The following is a 25185-nucleotide window of genomic DNA, read 5'->3' on the forward strand; positions in this document are numbered from 1 at the left end:
CTTTCCCTTGTATTAGAGAGAGCAGCTTCACAAAGACTCAAACCCTAGATTATCTTCAGGGTTATTGTGAGGTGACTGTGAAGCTTTCTCGTCAGGCTGCCAGTGGGGGGGAACAAAAAAAAGCTTTCTGAATCAGGCCCTTATCATTTATACCACATTACAATCCAAAATGAAAAATGACTTGCTCCAGATTTGATAGAATAAAGCATCTTGAGATGCCACAGAAGTACCCAATTTTCAATAAAGACATTAAACCTAAGCTTCAAAAAAAGGGAATAATTACATCGTTTTTTGCTTTGAGTTCTAATGTTAAAAGTGTCAATTTATAAAACTAGGTGAACAACCACAATTCCTAAGCAGACTGCAGCTAATTAGACCCCTTTTGATCTTTTATTTTGCCTAGAAGCTTATTTAACAACTTTACACAAAACTCAAGGTTTTGACACACTAGTGGACTGGGGGAGGGAGGAGACCAAGGAAAGAAAATTTTTCTCTGCTGCTTGCTGAGGTGGGAGGCTGCTCTCTTCCTGAAGCACACTCACTCAAGCAAGCCTGGGAAACCTTCTAGCCATGAAAACAAACGCCTCTTATTTGAGCTGTCTTGATGGAGACATGATGCAGAAGAAAATATTAAAAACCAAATCAAAGCACAAACCAAGTTGTAAGAAATGCTCCAGCTCCACACACACAGTTTGTGTGTGAGAGTTACTGGTTTAGATGGAGGATTACAATGCAGAAGACCAAATGTTGTGACTCCAGAGCGCTGGGAGGGGTTGCCTTCACCTGCTACTGCAAATAACTGGGCACTGACATTGCAGTATTCCCCAAAAAGGCTGTGCAGTGCAGAGAGAGGAGGGAGCTGCAGTTTCCTACGTGAGCAGCATCCATCTGCACTGCAGAGGAGGGGTCCAACAGGGTCTGGTGGGAGTAGGACAGGCAGAGCTGGTCAGAGCAGCAGAGCCCATCCTGTGCTGTGTTGCACAGAAACAAATCTTTGAGCAAGTTGATTCCACCTTGGGGCAGTGGCAGGCAATAGACAATACCTCCATGTCCCTTCTGGCCCTCCTTCCCATGAAGAACTGACATTAAAATAGCCATGAGGGCTGGGTGACACAGAAGCCACTAGGACTTGGGCCCTTTTCACTTCTGTGACCACATCACATACCCCTCCTTTCTGTAACTGGAGAGACAGACATCCCTAGCTCCCAGGAACTCACCACAGCAGCAAGGTCAGGAGTGTTAAGGGCAAAAGCTCCTTGTCCTGTCCTGAAATGAAACAATATCATTAGACTTGAAGGACTCAGGCTGTAGGGCTCATGTACACAGACAAAAGCAGAGGACACAAACATCCTTCCCCCTCAATACAACTGGGAGACCATTCCCCCTGTGGATAATCCCCGCCCTGCCCGGGCATACCAGTGGGTGTCTCTGCAATCTTGCCCAGAGGATGACAGTTCCACAGCATCCACATATACTGCAGCAGCCTTCCCACTCCCCTGGGGTGAGGGTCAGCCCTTAAAGCAGGAAGCCAGATGTGGAGAGGGAAGAGTAACAGAGGGAAGGGAGAGAGGGAATGAGCTGCTTCAAGCAGCATAGCTGTGTCTGCAGTGACATGCTCCTGTCTGTGAGCAGATCCCTTCAAACAGGGATCTGGATAAATCTGAAACAACCATAACCATCTTGATTTACTGATTTAGCTGTGTTAATCCTCTAACTAACAAACCTGGGGCCCAGTGCAAACCTCAGTCCGATGTTAGTAGCAGACCTCTGATGTTTCCCTGTCACCACTTCACTGTCCTCAGTCTTGAGGTGGGAAAATCTGAGTTTACCTGATAGCTGAATTTACCTAAGATTCTTTGTTCAAGCAGGAATAAACATGCTGATGGCAGCTCTCAGCCCCCACTGAGCTGCTACAGCCTCCCCACACCCACAGCCAGGTACACCCAGAGGATTCAGCCACAGCCCTTGGCTGTGTTCCAACTCCCCCACCCCAGGCTCACAACCACTAAGAAAGCTTTAAACATTGCCAACTTTTGGAAAAATTGTTCTTCCTCACCCCGTTCCAAGGCTGTCCTGGCTTGCAACTTCACTTCCTTTTCTCCTCACTCTCCTGCAGGTGCATCAGCTGAATGATGGCTCAACAGAGGAAGGGAAGAAGGAAGTGATCAGAGGTGGTACCTGCACAGCAGCAGAGCTATTTCCCCCTCATGCTGCACATTGCAATGTTAATGACTTCAAAGAAAACCATCTGCAAAGCTAAAAGCTTAATGTAGGAACAAAAATCAATACTGTGCTCACTGAAGTCCCCTGGTACTGAAGACTCTAAAGCATCATTCAGATAGACAGCAGTGGGCATTCCCTCCTTAATGACTGCCTGCAGACCATTAGAGAGGGGACGCTGCTTTAATTTATTCTCTTTGTCATTCTAATATAGATCTTCCCTTTTAAAATGGTGTTTGTACTTTATACTGCAGTCTGGGTTCAGAAATAGAACAAGTCCTAAAAGCTGGGATCAATACATCCCACATCACCTTTCAGAAGGGAGGCAGAGAGCACAGTGGAGAGGGCCAAATGCCCTGCTGGCATAAACAGTGAGATCCTTGATGCTGCTGTTTAAAATATGAGTCAAAGTATGGACTCAAACCTAGCTAACTAAATGAAAAATAAAAAAGGGAATTAAACAATAAAGAAACCCAACCCAAGCCAAAAAACTATTCATCTTTTTTGCCCAGAACAGCTCTCTGCAAATAAATTCAAACCTTTTCCAAATGTTAATAATTTATAATGTATCACTGCTAATAATGCTGGCACACAGTACTGTTGGGATGCAGAAACTGAGCAGGGAGTCTGACCCACCCAAGGCAACAGGCCAAAGAGAGGAGCCAGCCCACCTCCCTGCTGTCCATGCTGCCTCTGGCACAGAAGAATCTCTTCTCCTTTCCCAATACTCCATGCTATCCAGACACCTGAGAATTTTAAGTAATTATCTGTAACTAACCACAAGCAAAACAGTAAACATAAAGGCTCCTTTTGCCTGCACAGGCAAATGCTGTTTTAAGGTACAAAATCTTAAGGTTCTGTGAATCCACAGAAATTATGATCCCTGGTTCCAGGAAACTTCAAATGCTGTGAGTCTGGACTGTCTCTTTTCAAGAAAGGATTATTCCCAAGGTTTTATTGTTTGTTTTTTTATGCCAAACTCCTGCCCTCTGAGCAGAGGTGGAGCATAGGAAGGCATTTCCCTGTGCTGGCCACAGTGGTCTTGAAAATCTTCCTAAAGGAAGCAAGCTTAATAAACAACAGCAATCAGTCCAACAAGCCTCCTCCTTGGCTCCCAATAAACAAAGAGCAGAAGGAAGTAGGTTGAAACAAAAACCACACACTCCCCCCAAAATACTGGAGGGAAGATTTTGAAAAAGTGGCCTGTCAGTGTTTCATTTTGCTCTGTACATCAATGAAATTTCTAAGAATTTACGTGTTGTGGGGAAATTTCAGAATGAAAACAGATCCGTGCATGCAAGTTCCATGCAGCTGCAACAGTTAAACAAGAACTAGCTCTAGACAGTTTATGGACACTGGAATGATGTTCAGGTATGGAAGATGATCTCCAAAAGTTGCAGGGACAAGAGAGAGGTTAGTGCACAGTGTGATGATGTACGTAGGTCACCCCTGGGTGCTCTGAGGTATCCCTGTAACCCAAGACCATTCATGCATCCTTAGAGGAGAGAGTGCCACAGGCACAGAAATTTAACAATAATTTGTTTTTTTCTGCTCTAATTGATACAGGTTTCTCAATCTGACATTGCCCTAAGGGTCAGAGATACTTTCTACTTTTATTACATACAGATGCCAGATCCATATAGCTCCATTCCACAAGAAAGAAATCCCCAAGGATTCCAATTGTTTTAAATAAAAAACCTAAGCAAATGAAAAACAAACCCTCTCCTGCCACCTACTCAACAAGCACATGCAACCCTACCCAAACACACTGCTGCTAATGCTTTGCAGTAACACTTGCTCAACACCAAACAAAAGCACCTATAAGTCACCAAGTCAGTTGGTAAAATCAGATCTAATACATCAAAATATTTCAGTTTCACCCAAACACTCTTGGTTAGTTAGTGCTAAATATTCATTCCATCTCTTAATCCTTCTGCCAGGCAAGCCAGATTTCCTGCTAGCAAACAAAGTCAAGCAACGTGTCTAAGATCACAGAGGAATGTTGCCTGGACCAAAGTAATAACCAACATCTCATCCCTCAGTCTGCCCTCCTCCAAAAAACAAGGGTCCACTCCTTCCACTTCAGTACATTTCACCTTGGCTTTTATCCACTGCTTATTCATCTTATTTCCTCTCTCCTAGAATCCAAATAAATCTGCATGGTGCTAACTGAGCTCCTACAAAACAAATGGTGGAAGAAAGGCATCTCATCCCCCTAATTCACTGAACAGCCCAGGCAACCCAGGACAGCCAGCTGCCATGTGTTCCCTCGGGCCTGCATGGCCCTCAAGGGGACTCCTTTGGGGGAGCACCCACCATTTCCTCAAGGAAGCCCCTGCAGCTCACTGGCTGGCTGTGCTTGAGCACTGGGGCTGGAGCCTTCAGTTTTGGCTTGCTGCGCTGTCTCCTGGGTTTGATCCAGTCCCTGAATCCTTCCACCCGTTCTTGGGAGCTGAGGTTCACCAGGGAGCATCAGGACACGTTTACAAAACAATGGCTGAAGAGTGTCCAGAAAGTTCTATGAGTACAAGTGCTTTTGTTTCCACAGGAGAAATGTCCACAGAGTTGCATTTGGGGAAAGGGCAAAGAAACATCTGTGTGCTCACAGCAGCAGCAGCAGCACAGGCACAAGCTGCAGCTGCAAAGCCTCTCCAGCTTGGCTGGTGCTGTCTGCTAACTGCTGGCATAAATATAGTAACGGGGTTGCACATATGGCAGGCTGTTTAATTTTAGAAATCAAAACTATCGAGTGATTAAGTTAGTCATCCTTCCTCAATTTGGGACAAATACAACACTACCAGAGGCAGTGGTCATAACCACTGTGGTTTGCCAGAGAGAAGGAGAGCGCATGTGCTCCCACGGCAGTAGGGAACACCAGAAACCCCGTCCTGCTCTGCCCAGCCTGGCTTCTCAAGGATCAGACAAAAGGAAGAAAATCCAACTTAAACCAGCCTTCAAATGAAAACTGAGAGCCTGCAGATTTGCACACATGAACATGCACAGCCTGCAACATGTTCTGGATGGGGTATGGCAGAACTGCTACTCTGAACATGGCGCTTCCAAAAAGTGAGATGAAAATCACACTGTGCCAATTGGTCTCTGGAAGTGAGATCTCACTCAGGGATTTGAATTTCCCGAAGGAAACTCATGAAGAGGGAAATGGGAGCCCAGTTCAGCCAGCATGGCTGTCTGGGTGCAAACATGCCTGGGTCAGCAGTAAGGGCAAGCCGTGTGCTGGGACACTGCACAGCCCCTTGTCACCAGCTGGCCAAGTCCTACCGTGCTCAGCAGCCCAGCCTGTGCCAACACATGAACCCAGCCCTGGCCAGGAGGGGCCTTGATGCACCCCAAAACCAGCTGCTTCCTCTGCAGAGCCTGTGGCTTATCCTCAGCTGCAGCACCAGTGGCACCAGGAGGATGCAGCCCTGCAAACCCCGCCGGTATCTTCCCCTTCCAGTGAAAACCAACAAATGGAGAAAGCAAACAAGTCATGGAGGGATTTTCTGTTTCTCTAGACAAACATTCTAAGAACAGTTCAAAAGAGGCTAATTAAATTCCAAAATCCCTGTGCAAATACATTAATAACGATTTTGAAATGAGCAGTTAACCAAGGAAGTTTTCAAGGTGGGAAGTGTTTGATACAGAAGAGTGTGTGAGGAAGAGCTGCCCAGCCTACATTAGAGACAATCTCTCTGGCCAGCACATGTGTTCAGGGGAGTGGGCATAGCAAATGCTCCTGAGCCCAGGAACAGCAGTGTCCCCAGGCTGCAGGGGGACAGAGAAGCCAATCCCCTTCATTCCAAATCACCAGGAAGCCACGCAAACACTAAATGACATGGCCATGAGTCTGAACTGTCACTGCATGGCCTCACCAAAGAGCTCCTCTTACCCATTTCCAGGATGGAGGAAAAGCAAAAGACCTTTTTTTCTGTTGTGCTTCAATTACAGGAAATTTCCAAACATCAGATAAATCTTTTTTGCCTTCCCACAAAATCGTAGGCAAATCAAGTCTGCCTGCCCTGTGCATGAAGCATGAAACAATGAAAAATGGATAACTTGTTATAATTGCTCATATGACAGTGGAAAAATCCAATATTGTTGCATGGTCTGCACTCCTGCGGTTCATGGAATCTCTCAATGTTAAATGCCATCATTCTCACAAGCAGGAAGGACAATAGTATCATTTTTTGTTTAATGATGGCAAACCAAGGAAAGAAGTGATGTGAAAAAAAACACAGAAAGGGAAATGATGAGTCCTTGTAAAGTCTGTGGCAGAGCAAGGACTTAAACCCACTGGCTGAGGCCCAAAGCACCAGGTCACTCATCTTAGTCAAATCTCCAACCATGGTCACAAGATTCTCTCTCCTATTATTCTCCTTTTGTTCTCTACATGTCTTTTCCCAGCAAAATACAATTATGTTTTTTTCAGGTAAGATCTCATGAGATACCGATTCATATGCTTGTTAAAACCCAGATCCATTATACCTCTTTTTGCTTTCATTCACTAATTTTATTGTGCTATAAAATAAAAGATTTTCTGGTGAGATACATTCACTGTGCCGCCACTACTGCTAAAGGCACAGAGCTGCCATCATCTTCCGGAAACAGGTTTGTTTAGTTCATAAATCCTGCTTTCAGTATTCTGCTAAATACAAAAATTACACATAGGATAATAAATTCCAGGATCATTCTTCCTTCAGATTTGACAAATAGAACTGCAGTTCTTTCCCCAGCCCAGAGGTACCTCTTTTAAAGAGCAGTCAGCAGTCTGATAACTTTAGATAAACCATTTAATTTCCAGAAGGAGCCTTGTCTGTATACACACAGTCTACTGGGTGTTCTCCTTTCTCCCTGACTGCTCCCTGTTGGGAAGCAGAGGCTTTGGTTGAATAACTGGCAGTCTCAGCTTTCTGCATCACAAAGCTGTCTCATTCAAAATTTAAGAATCACTTTCATGAACCACAAGAAACTGTGTTATTTACCTCAGCAGCAATCCAAGTATGCTGTTCTACAGTCTCACAGTCTAGGAGAAGAGGCTCAACATTTTTCTTTTCTTTGTTTTTATGAAACTAGGAGGGAAAGTGGGAAATAAAGATAGAATAAAAAATGACCAAGAATTATGAGGAACTGTTTTAGGAGGGAAAACAATGAAAGAGTGGAAAAGATATGCAGCTCTGATTCCTGTTAAAATGTTCCAAGAAAGAAGGATAACTTAGAGGTAAATCCAATTGGTAGAACTAGAAGAGAAGGAAGGAAGTTAACTGCCAAATTCAACTAGATCATGAGAAAAAGCCTCCAAGCAGTTTGATTCATTATGCCATGGTTAATCCTGCTCAGGGAGAGATTTCACATTTAAAAGCAGCTCAGATAAAAGAAACCAGAGGTGTGCTCGCCACACATGAGCACACATAAGCTACCTTTAGCTAAAACTTGCACTCTGATAGCAGCGAAGGCAGGACAGGACAGCTCAGTGCAAGCTGGTCATCAACATCCCCACAACTTCAGACAGAAGCAGCCCTTCAGAATACACACATTTTTGTGAGATCTCTGTCTAACAAAATGCATGGAAGAGTCAAGATGGCAGAAGAACTCCAGGATGCCAAATTTATTTCCTTGTAACCATCTAATTCTCTTTCAAGCTTGCCCTAGGGCTGAGGCAGCTGAGCGCAAGAACGAGCTCTGCCCAAGGTGCTCAGGGCAGCCATTCCCACTCACACCACTTATGTCCCCCTTTTGAAATTTCACGTGGGTAAATCAACCTTTTTGCCCAACTGCTGCAGCACACACCTGTCCTGCTAATGTGGAGCTGCTGGTCATCCAATCAGGAAAGCCAGTCACCTGGAGAAGGGCTTGCACCATTTGGGTTTGCACTGGGGCCCTTTGCAGAGCACACAGAGATCCTCCAGAGATAGCAGCTCACTGCCAGTGAGGGAAGGTGGGCAGCAGAATTTCTGGGGGTGTTAATCTGTCATAACGGCGAAAGCATGTTTCGCCCATGCTAATGCTTCTTTTTGTCCACCTAAAACTCTCTAGGAACAGCCAGTGTTAAAAAGTGCAGAATAAGGCCCCATAAAACCTCCTGTCTGCAATCTAGGGACTATTAATCAAGAACACCAGTGCTTTGCACAAAAATATTGTTAGGTTTTGTTGTCTGTACCTTTTCATGCATCCTCGGGTAAGGATTTCCCCCCACTGTTCTCAGAGCAGTTAACAGGACTGAACTGCTCAGAAGGAATGGCCACAGAGTGAAGATCCTCACTGCAGAGATTTTACAGTCTTTTCCAAATCAATGACTAGAGACATATTAGGTTAATCCTGATTACTAACAGACACCTTTGCTGCGATTATATTGATAATAACCACTTAAGGCTTCTTATGTCACGTGGACCTCATTTCATTCTCACAGCTGTGTCTGGTGGTTTTGCCACTTCTCCATCCTTTTTCTCACTTGTCCATTCTTCCACATACTGCTATAATTGAGGAAAAGAAAAAAGGAAAGAGCTAGGAGTAATTATCAGAATAGAAAACTCCCACTACCACTACTTCTCCCTCCAGCTGAGGATTGCACTCCTGTTGGCTCTCCGTTTCCCTAGCTGAGCTTGGGAGTGCTAAGCCACCCTTAAAATCGTCCTTGTTAAAACAGGCCTATCACATTGTCTGGGATATAATGGAGTTAAAAAAAAAAATCACAAACCAGCAAGGCCGAGTTGCCAGGAGAATGGTGCTATGCAAACATTTCAGGTACCTGCACTACACAGGTGTTTATACACCTTATGGGCTGCTCCTAGAGGCAACAACCCCTGGCCAAGCACCACTACACAAGGGCTGGGATGACAGGATGATCCAGCAGTGTGGTGAGTGTGCAAGCACTCAGCTAGATGTTGTGAGATAGCAATGGAAAGAGCTGGCACATGCAGAGCATCAGTTTTTGGGGAACAGAGACAATTCCTTGGCTGTGCTAAAGGTTGCCATACCTCAGTAAGCCCATTTGCAAGCTGGCTTTCATCATAGGCAATACAGCAACGTCAAATCCCAAGAAACACTCCACTTGTCTGCAACACATTGTAACGTGGAAGAACACAGAGGTTACTTGCAACAGACACCAAGCACAAGGAAAGCATCTGCTTTAACCAGCTGTCCTTTTTGCCAGAAGAGGTCTGATGTCAGAGCTGAGATGCCTGAAGGTCAGCAACATTGGTCAGTGGGCCAGAGCAGGGCATCCTGGTTCCCATCCTCTGCTTGGAAGGGTGGCTCTGTCTCGGAGTCAAAAGCAGGTGAACCAAGATCAAGATTTTGTTCCTCATTCAACACTGACTCACGCCATAACCTTGAACAAGATCCTACACCACACTTTCCCCATGTGGGAATGGTACAATTTATCCATTTCCCTGTGCTTGTGTGCCTGGTGCAGCCGGTGCCCATGAGGTACTGTCAGGTCACTGGCTCAAGTGTGCCAGGCAAGAAGAGAACCTGGCTGTTTTAATACATCCTGGCCTTGCTCCACACAATATTAGAGCCTGGGTCAATGCATGTGAATTTTTTCCAGCACTCCATGAGTTTTTCTGTATAGCAAAGTTAAAGCAAGCGAGAGAGAGAGAGAGAGAGAGAAAGAGAGAGGTTCCCATTTGATTGGCTGTGACTAGCTGCAATTAAAAACTATAATTTATTACCCTGGATTATGAGTATAATTTCAATGCAGAGAATTAAGGTTTTCTTCTGAGATGGAAATAAAGATTAATTTTTAATTTCCTTTCTCACTGCACATTTAAGAGCAATGGACTCCATAGAAAACTACAGGTCAAAATAGTTTTATGGAGGAATGACAATGTTCCATTGCCGAATAATTTAATGCTCTTGCTGCCTTTTTAATATTTGACTGCAGCTCCCTCATGCGAAGCAGCGGCAGCAGACGCTGTACACGTTTGCTGCAGCACTCAGGTCAAAGTGACTTTGAAACAACAAAGTTTCAATGCCCAGGACGTGGGCAGCTTTTGGAGTTCCCTGCTGCAGGCAGCTGCCTTCCACAAGAAGGGAACAGACAGCCCTTGCATCTGGGCAGGCAGCTGGTCTGGGGATGGGGAAAGCAAGGATGGAATTAAAGCTTGAGGAGAGAGAAGGGCACTGGAGCCTGAATGGAATAGGTGCACAGCAGGTGCCTCGCAGCTGGGACATGGACAGGCAGGTTCAGATAAAGCAAGAGAAGTATTTCCACCCTGGAAACGCTGCCATAGGACAACAGGACTCTGTGGGTTTGCCCACACACAGACTGTGTTATTCCAGCCAGCACAGCACATCAGCAGAACACAGGGGAAAACTGGGAACCATGAGGTCATGAATTCACTTGGTCATGGAGCATGACTAGGTCACTGCTTGCCAAAACTGCTCCCAGCCCCCGAAGAAAATAGCCTGGGAAAAGCTGGGAAATCCACACAATCACACAGTGCTGCTGGGTGACCTGTAAAGGAGAATCCAGTGCAACACGAGGAAAGAGAGGGAGGCTATGTCCATTCATTCCTCCCAGAACAAGCACCTCTCAGGACAGGATTTTCTGCTGGTGTTCACAGCAGGATGATACCAGCACATGCCTTAGGCCTAATATTTTACTCTGGGCAACTGGCAGTGAACAAAAATGTCACTGAAATTCAGGAACACTTTAAATCCTTGCTCTGGTAGTAGAATTTAACAAAAAAAAAAAAAAAAAAAAAACCAACAAAACCCCAAACCAAACAATAAAACCCTGCCATACTAATTGCTTGGATTCCAGTTAATTGAATAACCCTGTGCTGACAGAACTGCATCCTCAATGGCCTGGTAATATATAGTATAACCTTTCCATTGCAGGGTTTTTAAAATTTATTGGCATCTTATACCTGGCATCTTGGGTTATAAATGCAATTAGATGCCTAAGTGATGCAACTGCTGAGCACTGTGCAGGGTCACCAGGACAAACATCCCCCAGAGACACTGTGGTGACAGTGCTTTCAATGTGGACCAGGTCCTCTGAGTGCTAAAGGTCCCCAGCTGTCTTGGTGGCCTTTAGAGGAAGTCTGTTTAAGGAGGGGAATGAAGACTTTTTGTGAAAATCTTTTCCCTGTGTGAAATCTGTTCACCAAGAGATCTTAGGGGAGATTTGGACAGAATAATGAAACAAGTTCACAAAGTTTTGGCAGTCTCTCTCCCTCCAGGGCTTCCAGGAGGCATATAAAGTAGATTCATTTTCAGTGCAGAACAACAACACAACTAGGAGCCCAGTTTAGGACAAGTAACACCTGTCTGTTACTCACAACTTGGCTTATAAACTGGTCCTGTGTGAAATGGCAGTTTCATGAGGCATCTCCTCAAAAAAAGAGGACAAAAAAAAAATCAAGTGATGCTGTTGTTCGCCCAGAAGTCTCTACATAAGCTCTATCTCAACCTTTTCATGTTAAGTCTCAAAATAGAAAATATAACACCCACAGACACAGCTTCCCATAACCTTCACTGCCAAGGCAGCAGGACTGCTCTGAGTCTGCTGCTCCTGCAGGGACAGCTCCAGCCATTTGATGCAATTCTGCTCATCAGTTCAGGGAAAGACTCCTCTGAGCTCTCAGGAAAAACCAAGATGAGCAGTTATTTGGAAACCCTCTAGAGAAAGCATAGAAGCTGAAAAAATTAAGGTCACTGAATGGGGAGTGCTTCTTCCTTCTAGTCAGCACTGCTCCCCAGACAAACCTCTTGCTTTGTGTGAGTTTGGAAAAGAGCTCCAGCCAACTAGAGTGACCAGAGCTGCCCCAGCACTTCTTGCAGCAAGGATGCTGAGTAACAGCTAGACTGATTTCTACCCCAGGCATTTATCACATCCTGACACCTTACAGAATTCCCTGTAGATTTCCAGTTGCCTACATTATTTTCTTGCACTGTCTGTCCTAAACAATTGTGCCCAGACATTGTTCTCTTTAATCAATCATGTTTCTATTCCCTCGTGGCTGCCTTTCAGCAGCAACTGAAGCACTCACTAACTACAACAAGTTTTATTCTGATGGCTGATGACTCACAAATCCTGCAAAAGGGATACACATGAGTCTGGATGTCACCAGACTTTGTGCGGGTTCAGCTTTATTCAGCACAAAGCACATAGAATTTTGGTGAGTTTTTCAGAAGTACTTCCCCCTCCACTGCTGCAATGCTTGTGGCCACCTTTGCCAAGCATCTCAGATATTTGGACCACTTGGGACTCCAGTTTTGGAGGTCCAGGGAAACAAAGGAGACCGGGAACCATGAGCTACAATGGAGCATCTTTCTCACGAGCATTCATCATCAGCCCTGTCTCCAGCAGCCCACCCCAGTATAACCATTGCCTGAGTGCAAAGACTGGTGTGTGTCTCCGGAAATGGAGTTTAGATGTTTGTCTTATCTGAACAAGTTCAGTGACTGAACACGCTGCACAAAGAGCGTGAGTAACCCTGACAAAGCAACTGCCGCCTCCTTATCACGGCCTCCAAAAGGACTGAAAAGAATCAAGCATCAGAGACTTATCTCTTGAGAGATGTTCAGTGGCCATGCCTGGCTTACCAATCAGCCCTAACTCCCTTTTTCACTAGGGTTCTTTTGCCTTGTTTTTGGCCACACAGGACAGCCTTGCCACTTCCTGAGTGTGGAGGAGTCATGAGGGGAAGGGGGGTGTGGAGGATGGGCCCCTTTGCCCATGTTATTTTCTTGTGTTTCTGGACAGTGGGATGTTTTTACCCATGACAACTTTACCGTTGTGATAACCATAACAAACGGCCATCCTGGTACCACAGAAAGGTTCTGAAGGTTTGTGTGATGACAAAAAAACAGAAGGTGAGGACAGGTTTTCTTGAAGCCACATTAATCTGGGGTCCCTCTGACAGCCTATCCATGCTCAATTGGGGGTCCTGCTGCCAGCGTGCCAGTTGTGTGAAGGAGAAGTGCTCACCCCAAGATGGGAGAGGGCTCCTGGTTGTGGCCTACTCCCAACTCCATATGCGCCTTTTGGGTTAGGGTGCTGCTCAGCAAAAACAGAGCCATCACAAGGGTCGCTCCATGTTAGTGGGACACATCTGCCAACTGGCATTTCTACATTTGTGGTACCTGGATCTAATGGCTCAACGCCTTGTGTCAGAACCTGCCTGCAAGAAACAGGTTGGAGCTGGTCCCAAACCAGCCCCATTGGTAACACTGTTGTGATAGTCATAACCCTCAACTGATCTCCTACATTAACAATGTTCAAGATGGTAGAAAATTGAAATGCAGAAAACATCAGCTCTAGAGAAGGAGGATTCTGATTTTCACTCATGTCTAAATCTCAACCAAAGTGTGCTAAACCACAGAACAGCCTATATCTACACCTAAAATTGTATTTGATCTCCTTTCACTGCCTCATCTCAAGTTCTTGAATTTCTACAAGCAGATGTGTTGATTTATACAGACCTATAAGCTAATACACACTCTTGAGACCACTCTGAGTTTTGATATTTCTTAAACAAGAATATTTTTCTTATTGTCCCTTCATTCTGAATGCAGTAAAGGTGTAAAACTAGCATCATGCTTTATCCTTAAAACCAGCAGCATCTATCTCCTCAAAATCTCAGGATGTAAGGCAGACACCATGAGAAGGATGGTAAAAACACCAGAGAGAGCTATAGCAATATTATCACTGATTTACAGGGCAATTCTTATTTGTCATTTGCCCACATAAGCCTGGGGGCACAGCAGTGTTTGAGGACTGGGCAGAGCCAGGAGAGCTGCAGCCTGGCCCAGCTTTGTTCCTACGTTCTTGCACGCAGCCCTGAGCAGGTCACCTTACCCCTCATGCTCACCCTCCCTCTGCTCAGCTGTCTGCCCTGGCTAGGACTGTCTCAAACTATTTGTAGCAAGGTGTATCTCCTCAAGCATATTCTGTACCTTGTTCAGTGAAGCCCTACTCTGACCTAAGATCTCTAAGCTCTTCTCTGAGACATATATTCAATAATAACATGAAACGGATGCTAACCGGTTGTGAAAATACCTCCGTTCATTTCCATATTTTAAAATCCTTCCTCCAGAAAACCCACATAATCAACACAGATGTCTGCCTGTAATCATGCAAGGCTGAATTCACAACAGATGATGTTTATGGAGAAGTCTCACCAAAGGAGCTTTGCACAGCTAAAGTTCTTTTATCAGGCACTCCCCAAGCCGCCCCCCTCTCACGCTGTGCTCAGCTAAACAGATACAACAGGGGTTGGAGGGGAGTTTTCAGCTGGCAGATAATAACCAAGACTTGGACCCTTTTTACCAAATCTGCAGATTTCAGAGTTTTGGCACACTGGTCATTACGAGCTCAACTTAGCTCATGGCTTCACCTCAATCCGTACAGGACACAGTGGAGCTCCACAAGACTTGCTCAAACCTCTCCAGCAGCTGTACCAGAACCTGAACTATAATAAAAATTTCTCAGCTATTTGTCATTAGGCTTTTTCTCTGGGAGGATAGGGACCAGGCAAGGCAGTGCTCCTCTGCATCTCCAGCCCCATCAGGGCTGCCCATTCAATCACAGTCTGCCACTTCCCACATTTGATAGGGTCACTTAAGGAATGACTCCAGAGCCTTGCCCACAGGGTCTATGCCACAGGCATGCTTCAACATAAAACGGCCATCCATCAGCCTTTGCTGCATAGCCCCAAAATAAGTTTTAAAGTTTGGATAACTGAGAACTTCTATTGAAAAAAAAAAAAAGAATTCAGCAGAGGCTGTAGGTAGCACTGGCTGGCCACTGCCCATGGGGTACCCATGTTCCATGGAAATCAACATGAGAAGAGACTTTATCGCAGCTCTGATCTACCAAACAGAGCTCTGAAGAAAAGGACATCTTGTTTTCAAATGTTTTCCTCTAACAGGCATTGAATGAAGAGAGGAAAAAAACCCAACAAAAACCCCAAGTTCTGATGAGAAAGATAAATTCTCAAAAACAGCGACAGACACACAGAGCAGATACCAGGGGAAAAATGCCACCAAGATCCGATTAGCCCAGTGAATCAGCACTGTGGACAGTATCTTTAAACCAAACTACTCTTCCCTTTTCCCCTCCCACACTCTTCTTCCCATCATTGCAAAGTCCTCCCAGCCCAGAGCTCACACCCTGGCCAGGGGCCTGGTGCTGTCAGTGCTGGCTCACACAAGCCCCTCTGTTGAGGCCAATGAAGGCAATGCTGGTGTAGGCACTTGGGATAGCTCCTCTCTCCACAAACACAGTTGCTGATGCCTGCTTCCAACTTACTTTTAGACTGCATTTGGGAGGATTTCTGAGCTCATGCAATTGGAAGGGATTGGGTTGGCATGTAAAAAAAAAAATGTGAAAGATGAGAAATGTCTTCTTTTTATCAAAGGAGGACACACAGTTGTGAGATGGGTGACGTTCTGATGCATTTTCAGCCAGGGTGCACTGCCGATATCAACACAGGTTTCCTCCAGGGGCTCTTGGAAGTGTCTGAAGAAGAAGGAAATAAACCTTCTAGAAGGCTTGTTGATTTCATAGCCTTAGGGTTTGGAGGCTTGAGTGAAGAAGTGTCCGATTCCCTACTCCTGTGCACTGGTCAGTGATGAAGATATCACCAAGGTATCTCTACACCACCCAGTCTGCCATGGGCTGTGGTTCTTGGCTGGATGAGGAACCTGCACCAGGCTCTGTGAAGCCATAAGTACACAGGCAGATTGGCTCAGAAAAGTTGTGATTCAGCTACAGCCGAGGCAGATCTACCTCAAGTGCTTTCCACCAGCTGAAGCAAGAGAGGACAGCAGCATCCAAGTCAAGCAGCACTGGCCAGGCTGCCTCTGCTCTCAGCCTCTCCCTGGGAAAGGGAAAAACTACGAAGGGTGTGAAGGAGACTGAGAGAATACTGCTCTTCCATAGCACTGAGTTTCTTGTTTTCCTAGAGGGAACAAGTAACAGCCACAGTGAACCATAGTAATGACTGGAGCAGAAGCTGTGAGAAGAAAATTTATCTCCAGAATAACCGATTGTGGTCAAAGAGCGAAGAGGCAGGAAGAGGAGTGGCAGGAGGATCCTGTCCTGAGCTGACAGAGGAATTCAGTCAGGTTTTAGCTATTTACAATCCCCCTGCTAATTAACTAGCAGACCTTTCAGTGACTTTTCCCAGCAGTGAGACAGTTCCCATACTGTAAGCTGCGTCATATCACTCCTGTGCCAGCCAGATCGAGTCATAGTTTCCAGAGCAAAGGGGTACCATTTTGGTCTCTCCAAACTCAAGAGACAAACCCAGAAACAAAGCCTGGAGCAGACAAATACTGCAGCCTTTCCAAACCACTGGCAGCAGCTTTACCATGTAAACATGAAGCTGGCCTCTGTTTGCCAAACTGCAAGGGGGCTGCTCGAGCCCCTGGCGACAGAGTGAGCCCAGTGCCACTAAGCAGAGCAGCTCTCCCAGGCCTCCTTCTTCTCTGTTCTGGGGCCAGAATCAGCAATATTTCTGTGGAAATAAGCCCTAATAGTTGCTCTGGGTCCAGCAGGAGGAGCTGGCTAAACACACATTTTTGTCTTAATGTAGGGCCTAAATAAACAGTCAAATAAGAACTCAATTTAAAAAATCCTGTAGTTTAAAGGATTCCCTCAACTCTCAGTATTTCTTTTATTCGCATGGCAACTGATACGAGTCTGATCTGCAGCCCAAATATTTTCTCCTGCCTCCTTTTCTTGTGTCAGTACAGTTGGCTTGTACAGTTTTTGCAAATACTGTAACACATTTATTCTAAGTGATTGGTGGAAACACATTGCATTCTTTAAAAATACACATCAACTCCACTGAGGTACAAAGCAGAACATCTAGTAACTGAGAGACCCAGAACTACTCAGAGATATCCTACCCATACATCTGAAGGCTGCAGTGCAGGGACTCAGTTAACTCTTAGCTTCAGGCCATGGCAGAGTCCATTCAGGCAGGCAGGCAGGCATGCACAGACCACTGCTTCATTGCCCATACCAACCCAGCAGTAGCCCAGTTACTTCTGCACACTGACTGCACAGCCAGCAGAGTTCAGCCAAATGTCATCAACCCCAGGTTTCCTAATAACCATCCTCCTTTCAGGCCCTGCTGCTACTGCCATGCCATTTGGCACTTAGTGCAATAGTCTGGTCGGCAAGGTGGTGATCAGCCAAAGGTTGGACTCAAAGATGTTAGAGGTCTTTTCCCATGTAAATGATTCTATGATTTGGCAGGAACAGCAGTTTCTGGTTCCTCTGGTTAATGAAGGCCAAGTTCAACCACAATTCACTTGCCATGCAGGAGCTGGAACCAAATGGAAAGACCCTCACTTTAATTATTTGGTTTAAACAGAGACGTAGAAAACCATCATCTCAGTCTTCAGGTCATCCCTTGTGATTTTGTCATCTGCTGGCCAAACTGCCACGCTGAATCCTCTTAAATTCCTACACCATGGTAATAAAGAGCTTGCAAGACTCCCTTTTATTTGGCACACCGACCAATTTATTTAGCAGAGTTTGGATCACTTTTCAAAGGGTCCATGCTCCTGTCACCAAAATATACATTTCTTGAGACCTTTTAAAAGCTTTGTAAAATACCTTGCTCAGCACCTCCACCCCTTGCACGAGTTCCACATCCATTAAATAAGAATAAAACAGCTTGTTCCCAAGCTGGGAGCAGGCTCTTCCAGGGACTAGGAGGAAGGCAGTAAGGACTTTGCAAAATTGTCAGATATGTGCACCTGCTTATGAGTGGATATTTTGTCCCATATTTTTGCAGTAGAAAAAGAAACCTGAGGTTTTACCTGACAGCTTCTTACAATCCGGCCAGTGTAAGGTATAATACAGTCTTTTTTTCCCTTGCTTCTCAGATCTCAGGAGCGTTTGCCAAAAGACTGTCAACTTGTTAAAAGTACATTAATGCAAATTCCAGAGCTTTCAGTTATGTTTATGCTAATAGAAAGCCTCCCGCTCTGTGACAGGCCCAAGTGAAGAGTCAGTAACAGGAAAATTAATTCCAGCTGTTGAAATTGATTTAAAACTAGCTTATTCATAATAATAATAATAGGGGGGGAAAAAAAGAATTCCTGAAATAAAAATAAAAAAGGGAAATACAGAAAGCACAAAATCATGTTTACGGCATGAAAGCAGAAAGGGTTCTCCTATTGGGAAGAAATCTTCCAAATTTAATCAAGCCTGGTTAGAAGAAAGCTGTAGCTTGTTATCAGGTTGTAAGTGTAGATTAACATGAAAAGAATTAGCTATGTGCACAGCCTGATTTTGCAAAGGAAACACAAGGGTTTTGTGCATGTATTTTGTTTTATATTCCTTATGTCTAATCCACATGCAAGGAGACCAAATCCAGGCTGCGACAGGACAGGTAATATTTTAGATGATAATGGTTGCATACTGAGAACTCCAGAGCTCTGGGCGGGGAGATTAGCTCCCCACGACTGCTGCATTTATTCAGTGCCTTTACATACATTTCTGCTGACTTGAGTTCTGAGTGATTTCCATGATGAGACAACTCCAGTCTTGGGATCACATACCCCAACTTTGCTGGGGTTTCAGAGTTCAAACCAAGATCTGGTGGTGAAACTGCTGGCTGGCCTGCCATTTTTAGAATGGTCTCAAATGTCCATATCCTTGATTTAAATATCCACACCATTTTTATCTGAATTTTTCATTTCCCATCAGTGATCCTCCTAAGTCCTTGACTGTGTGTACGAGTAGCCCTAAAAGCTGAAGGAACACAACACCTTGGAAAACTCAGTTTTGACATGGAAGGGGAGGCAGTCTTTAAAAATTTGTTCAGAAATAGACTTTCACTCATTCAACGCCTACAACTAGAACCAGATTTGAAAATGCAAGGTATTCTCATTTAGCCAAGAGAGGAGAATTTCCAAAGCACTGGTCTCAGACTGCTGCAAGCCTCCCTGAGTATAGGATCTGCCTCTTTCCTAAGGAGCACTTCTGAAAGACCTGAGGTCTTATTTAGGGTCCTACATAGATGCTAAGCCTTATCTTTTGCCACAGTGGCATCATCTGATTAGGTCCATATTCCTTTCTGCTTTTGAAGGGACTGATCCAGAATACACTGAAATCAATACAAACATCTCTATTGCCTCAGCAGTTTTCACATCCAGCTTTAAGTGACAGTCTTGCACTTCATTATTGAAATGGCCTAATAAACTCCACAGACTCTGTCTTCACTGTCCTCCCCTCTTAGTTCCATATCTCCACCTTGTATCTATTTGCATTTGCCTTCACTTTACACTCCACACATTTTTCACAGGGGTGGACGAAGGGGTAAAGACGAAGAGATGCCATGACTTACATGGATCCAAACCAACTTATGACACTGAGGAATTCACATGCGTGGGTGGATGTGAGGATAAAGTGTTGGACCAAATTCAGCAAGAACGTTGGGAGAAGCCAAGTCAACCCCATGGTTATGCAGGAAGTTAACAAAGGATGCCAGCCCCAACCCTGTAAGAAAAGAAATGGGCTGATGAGTTTGCAGGAGGTTGCTTCCTTTAGAGGTGAGGGGGAGGGGGGGGTTGGAAAGAGGGAAGAAAGTTTCTCTAGAAATCCTCCTAGAATTTCAGAAATTTGTCCCTTTATTGTCAACTACAGAGAATTAAGACAAACCTTAGAGCATTCCAGAGCTCAGCCAAACAATGAAATGGGCAGATTAATTGCTGAAAGGGAGACACTGTTGGTTCAGAGACTGACAGTGCCCCTGACTCATGCCATCAGAGGAAGGAAACAACAACAATAAAGAAAGCAGGGGCTATTTCTCAGAGTGTACCCCATGATTTCTGCTAGCTCATGCCGGGAAAGAAGGACACTGCACATTTTCAACTGTGTGGGCAGCTAGAACCATCATTTGAACTTAAAAGGGCCATTCACTGCTTTATTTACCAACTATAGCGAATGTGTGGGGAAACAAAGCATTGCAGTTTAAATGAAAACCTGATTAATAAAGGAGAAGGAGGAGATGTCATACTTTGCAGGACTGAAAAATGAGGGAAGCGTGTGGAAGCAGGAAGGATTTTCTCTAAGGGCTGGTATTCCCCTCCACAGCGCTCACTTGGTCCTTGCTCACACCATTTTGCAGGCACTCACACACCAGGTGTAACAGGCTTAGGGCATTTATGAGCAAACCACCAGGTTCTGGCTTCTCTGTTCTAATGCAAGTCAGGCTTCTACCTGCCTTCATTTCCCTTGGCCCAAAACCAGCAATGCAAACCTAGGAATTCAAATACCATCAGTTTGGGGAGGGGACGGTGGTGTTTGTTTTTAATAACAATCAGCTTTGGGTTGTTTTTCTCTGCCTTCTGGATCCTGAGTCTTTCAGGCATAACCAAATCACACTTTCAAATTACATGGGGAGGTGTGTGGGGGGGGGTGGACTTCACACAGGACTAGAAGCATGCCTTTGAAATGAAGTTAAAATTCTCAAGCAGCTATTTAATTCCCAAAGACCAGACACTAAACAATAAAAAATATCACTATCCTCACTGGAAAGCCTGGTGCTGCAAATCCCCTCCTCCTACATATTTCTTATTCACATAAAGGAAGTTTGACTTGAGACCTGAGGAAAGACAATCAGGATTTAGCCCTATGACTTAAAGAAACTGTTACGATACAAAATCTGTAATAAAGAGCAGAACCACAAGTCTCTTTTCTTTCCCCAAATAAACGGCGTTTTATTGAAGCAGGCAAGAATCATGTGCTGCAAAAACTCAGGAAAAAGTCTGGATAAAAGCCCAGAAGGAATATGCACACAAGTAATGTTAGGAGGGCTTCTCTGCCTTGCTTTTCAGGGCTTTTGAGCCCACTGGTCTAGTCAGGATGATGATAATGGAACACAGGGATTGGAAAACAGACGAAAAAGTAACCATCACCTCAACAGTGTCCTGGCTGGACCAGTCTGAAGTGATTCCCTGTGGGAAAACCAGAACATCCTGGATCCCACACATACAGGGTCAGAGTCAAATTCCCTGTGTGCTGCCCTGTTCCACATCCTCCTGCAGAAGGCCAGGCTGGCCAAAAAACCTGGAACACTTCAAACAACCCTCACACTGCCCACAGCTGATCAGCTGTTTCCTCAAAGCCTCCCGAGGCTGTGCAGCACAAATACACCTCCTGCTGGACCCGGCCTTCCATTCAAAAAGCTGCAGCTATGGGAGAAAGGAGCTGAGCTCTTTTACAAGGCATTAAGTTTCATTTGCAATTACTTGGGATTTTATTGCACTACTGAATGTAACAGGTTCCTTAACTGGGCCAGCAGCATTGTACCCATATGCCTTTTTAACAGAGCTTTTCTGTTATTGTTTCCTTATTGGTCTTTTCCCTTTTGCTACACACAACTGGATTTTACTGGCGTCCAGCTTGTGCAATAGGCCCCAGGTGGCTCCTCCAAGAGCCTTATTTGTTAATTTGATGGCTGAACCAGTGCATGAGGAATGAAAAATACTGAAATGCAATGCCCAAGACGCTACTTCACAGCAGCGGCAACAACCCAGGAAATGTTCCCCAGAGTAAGGCTGCTGGGTGAAGTGGCTCCTTGTCCAGTCCATCGTTGGAAGCAAGGCACTTCTTGATAAAACACCTACTTTTTTCTGCAGCCAACTGTGACTCCAGTAGGATGTAAAAGAGATATAACAAATCACCCTACAAGAGCCACAATGTGCTGCACAGGGATGGAGCCACAGGGAGAGATGGCAGGGCTCCTGCTCCTGCAAATGTAAGCTTCAGAGCACCTGCAAGACTTAAGTGTACCTTGGAGACAGACAACAAGTAAGAAAATGCAAAAAGCCACAGCATTTCCATAGAAAACACCTTTTTTTGTGGCGCAAAGACTCAGGAAAAACATCCTGGTTCAGTCCAACATCTTTCATTCAGAGTGCAATGACCAGGTTTACAAAAGAACTCAGCACCCACCAGCATCAAGAGCTAAGTGCATTCAAGAACTCCAGCTCCTTTGAAAACCTGGTTTCCCTCACAAGATACCAGCAGCTGAAGGCAGATCATGAAGGGCATACACTGGGCTCGTACTCCTGCCGTGTTAAATAATGCATTTCTTTCTACAGTGGATAAGAACTGAAAAGCCTTGTGGAAGGAATACATCTGAAGGAGGGATTGGAACAGAGATAAGCCAATGGTGGAGATGGATTTCTACTTGCAGAATTCCACGTCAAGATTTTTTTCCATGAAAAACACCCCACCCCTCATCAGAAATCTCAAATTGTCACAAAAAAATGTGTCTAAGAAAGGGCTGATTTTATTCCTGACTTGGGGGAAAATGGGGGAGAGGTTTCCAGTTTTTGTTTGCCGTGACTCTTCATTTGAATGTTCTAATTTACACTTGGAGAGGACTTGAAATAAAAATAGCAGACTAAAATTAGATGTTTCAGTCGTTCAGATCATATGTCACCTGGGCCTTTAAGCTTTATGGTGCGGAGGACTATTTTGTTTTAAGATTTTTGAGTAGAGGCATCACTATCCTGATTGAGGAGATTACTTGGTTTTGCCTATTTTTCTTGTGCTGAAAAATTCTTCTGAGATGGGAAATCATAGTGAGCTCTGTTCTAGACCCAAGTACAAGGAACAATATCAAAAGGCATCACCACCCGAGAGTACTTCCTTTTGCTGAAACAGAATCCCAAAACATTTGCTTTGCCAAGAATAAGAGAAAGAATAGAAACAGGATGCTCTTGCTGGGGTTAGAAGCCACCATTAACAAATGCAACCTCCTCGTATCCCAAAAGAGAGCATCTTGTGCAGCTTTACCGACTTAACGTTGCTCGAATCGAACAGAAGGTGCATTCCTGATAAACCACAGCAGAGATGAGACAATTTTGCTTCTCCTCAGCACTTCCCCCTGCCTTACCTCCTCAAGTTTTCCCTCACGTTATGTCAAAGATAACAGTGAAACACAGAAAAGGCTTGATCCAAGGAAAACCTGTCCTGGTACATCCCTTCAGCCCTCCCCACAAAACCCCGTCATGTAATTCCTCACCTCTTCCCCTTCCCAGAACCCAGTGGAGCCCTGTCAGCATCTTCTCCACTGGTACCCTAGGCACCTGAAGCAGTGCAAGGCATCTCCACATGCAATTCCACCCCAAACCCGAACCCTTCAGTGCTTTCTGGAACACCCAGAGCTATCTTCAAAATCCCAAACAAATACATTAATTGCTTTCAATTTATCAGCCTCAAATCATTCTGTCTAATTACCATTCATCTAGAGTTTGTGTTTTTAATGGTTTATGGGTATTGTTGGTAATCTTTTAATTTCTCATTAAAAACAATATCTTGTACGCACTATGTGTGAAAAGCCCTAATCCGATAAATCAAGCAAGAGTAACACAGTTAAAAGGAAATCAGTGGAACAATATTTGGGTTTATATATTTCTGCCAGTCAATTTGTAATTAAAAGTTGCTACTTTAAAAAACACAGTTGTTGCTGTGAAAGCCATTATCAGTCGGCATTTTCATATGAATACTGCTTTAATTAATTAGCAAAAGTAAATACATTATATATCAAAAACCGCTTTCCCACTGAACCCATGCGTTCCAGAACAAAAGGCTTAATAAACCATACAAAAGAGGGACAAATTAGCTGATCCCACCCTCCCTTTTCAGGTTTAGAGTCTTTTAAAGTTCTCCAAGGTTTTTTTTACCCCACACTTGCTTTTTTTTTTTTAAATACATTGTTTGTTTTTCTTTAGAAGTGCGTATGGGGGAGAAGATGCTACACAAACACAAAACATGCCATTCAAACTAAATTATTTGGAAATCAGTTTAGTTGGTTCTTAGAAAACAGGAGTGTTTATGATTATTAAAACCCAAATGTAATTACGATCACATACAACACAGTCCCTTTGGAACAAATTATTTGCTGAACATTAAGGGGTTAGAGTTTGATTCACAAAAGGAAATGATGTGTCTGAAAAATTCTTTTGTCTGGGGGCATTCCAGAGACTGGTAAGAGCAGAAGAAAATTCTCTATTTTCATCAACAAGCTGGAGAGAAAGTGTGGATGAGTAGTGTGGTTTCAGACTAAGGCCTATGATAAGAACACCTTGAAACATCAATGGCATCTCTTATCTTACAGGCCTTTAACAAGAGACAAGGGTCCTGCCATCTGACTAGCAAACAAATCACTCACCTCATCCTGTCCCTCTCCTGCTGAAGTGCTGTAAGCAGGCTCCATCTGTGGGTAAGAAGCAGAGAGGAAAAAGTGTCTCAGCTGAGCGATGACTGTGGCCAGGGCTGGGCTCCCTCAAGACAAGACTGGGCAAAGGCAACCCAGTGGTGGGACCACTCACACAAGTGTAGAACCTGACCTAAATAAAGAACTCAGTAAGGCTCTGTCTGATGGATAAGAGAAAAAATTTAATTACACTTACCCACAGAACTGAGTGATGAACAGCAACCTCAGTAGGCTGAGCCCCACCAACTTTTTAACAGCATAAACAAGTATTGGTGAACAGGTGAGGCCAAGGAGTGCAATTACCAGACTGAAAGTGCTCAAGGTCAGGTTGGGTGGGGGCTCTGAGCAACCCAGTCTAGTGCAAGGTGTCCCTGCCCATGGCAGGGGCTTGGGACTAGATGACCTTTAAGGTCCCTTTCAACCCAAACCATTCTATGATTCTATGAAGTACAAAGGACTCAGTGGGAAAAAAGGAATTACTCAAGGAACAATTTTTCCATGAGAGTACTAGAGGTTTTCCACCAAAGGATACCTCCAAAAATAAAAACCAGCACTAAGAAGATGAGGATATTGGACTGGCTAATGGTATGGCTATATAACAACCCATGCAGACATCCAAAATTCCACTAACATAGGGAAAACAGGGGTGCATTCATACAAAAGCAGTTTGCAGTCACCAAGTCCAACTCTCTCCACCAAATTTCCTCTCTCATCAAATATCTCAACACTCCACTCAGTCCTGACTCCTAGTCATCTTCACTTGCTC

General features: G+C 44.5%; 1 long non-coding RNA gene across 2 annotated transcripts in view; it reads right to left on the reverse strand.

The window, feature by feature from the left end:
- Positions 1–16499, reverse strand: part of LOC108446280 — a 27270-nt gene extending 10771 nt beyond the window's left edge. Inside the window, exons 1-2 of one of the 2 annotated variants that reach the window (XR_001861430.1) lie at positions 2057–16499; positions 1218–1266 (exon numbers count right to left, since the gene is read on the reverse strand). This is a non-coding gene — a long non-coding RNA (uncharacterized LOC108446280). The remainder of the gene's footprint in view (positions 1–1217; positions 1267–2056) is intronic. The other variant, XR_001861429.1, reaches the window with a different exon arrangement.
- Positions 16500–25185: the final 8686 nt, after the last annotated feature.

Source organism: Corvus brachyrhynchos, unplaced genomic scaffold, assembly GCF_000691975.1.
Source record: "Corvus brachyrhynchos isolate BGI_N302 unplaced genomic scaffold, ASM69197v1 scaffold4, whole genome shotgun sequence".
In the NCBI taxonomy this organism is placed as follows: domain Eukaryota; kingdom Metazoa; phylum Chordata; class Aves; order Passeriformes; family Corvidae; genus Corvus; species Corvus brachyrhynchos.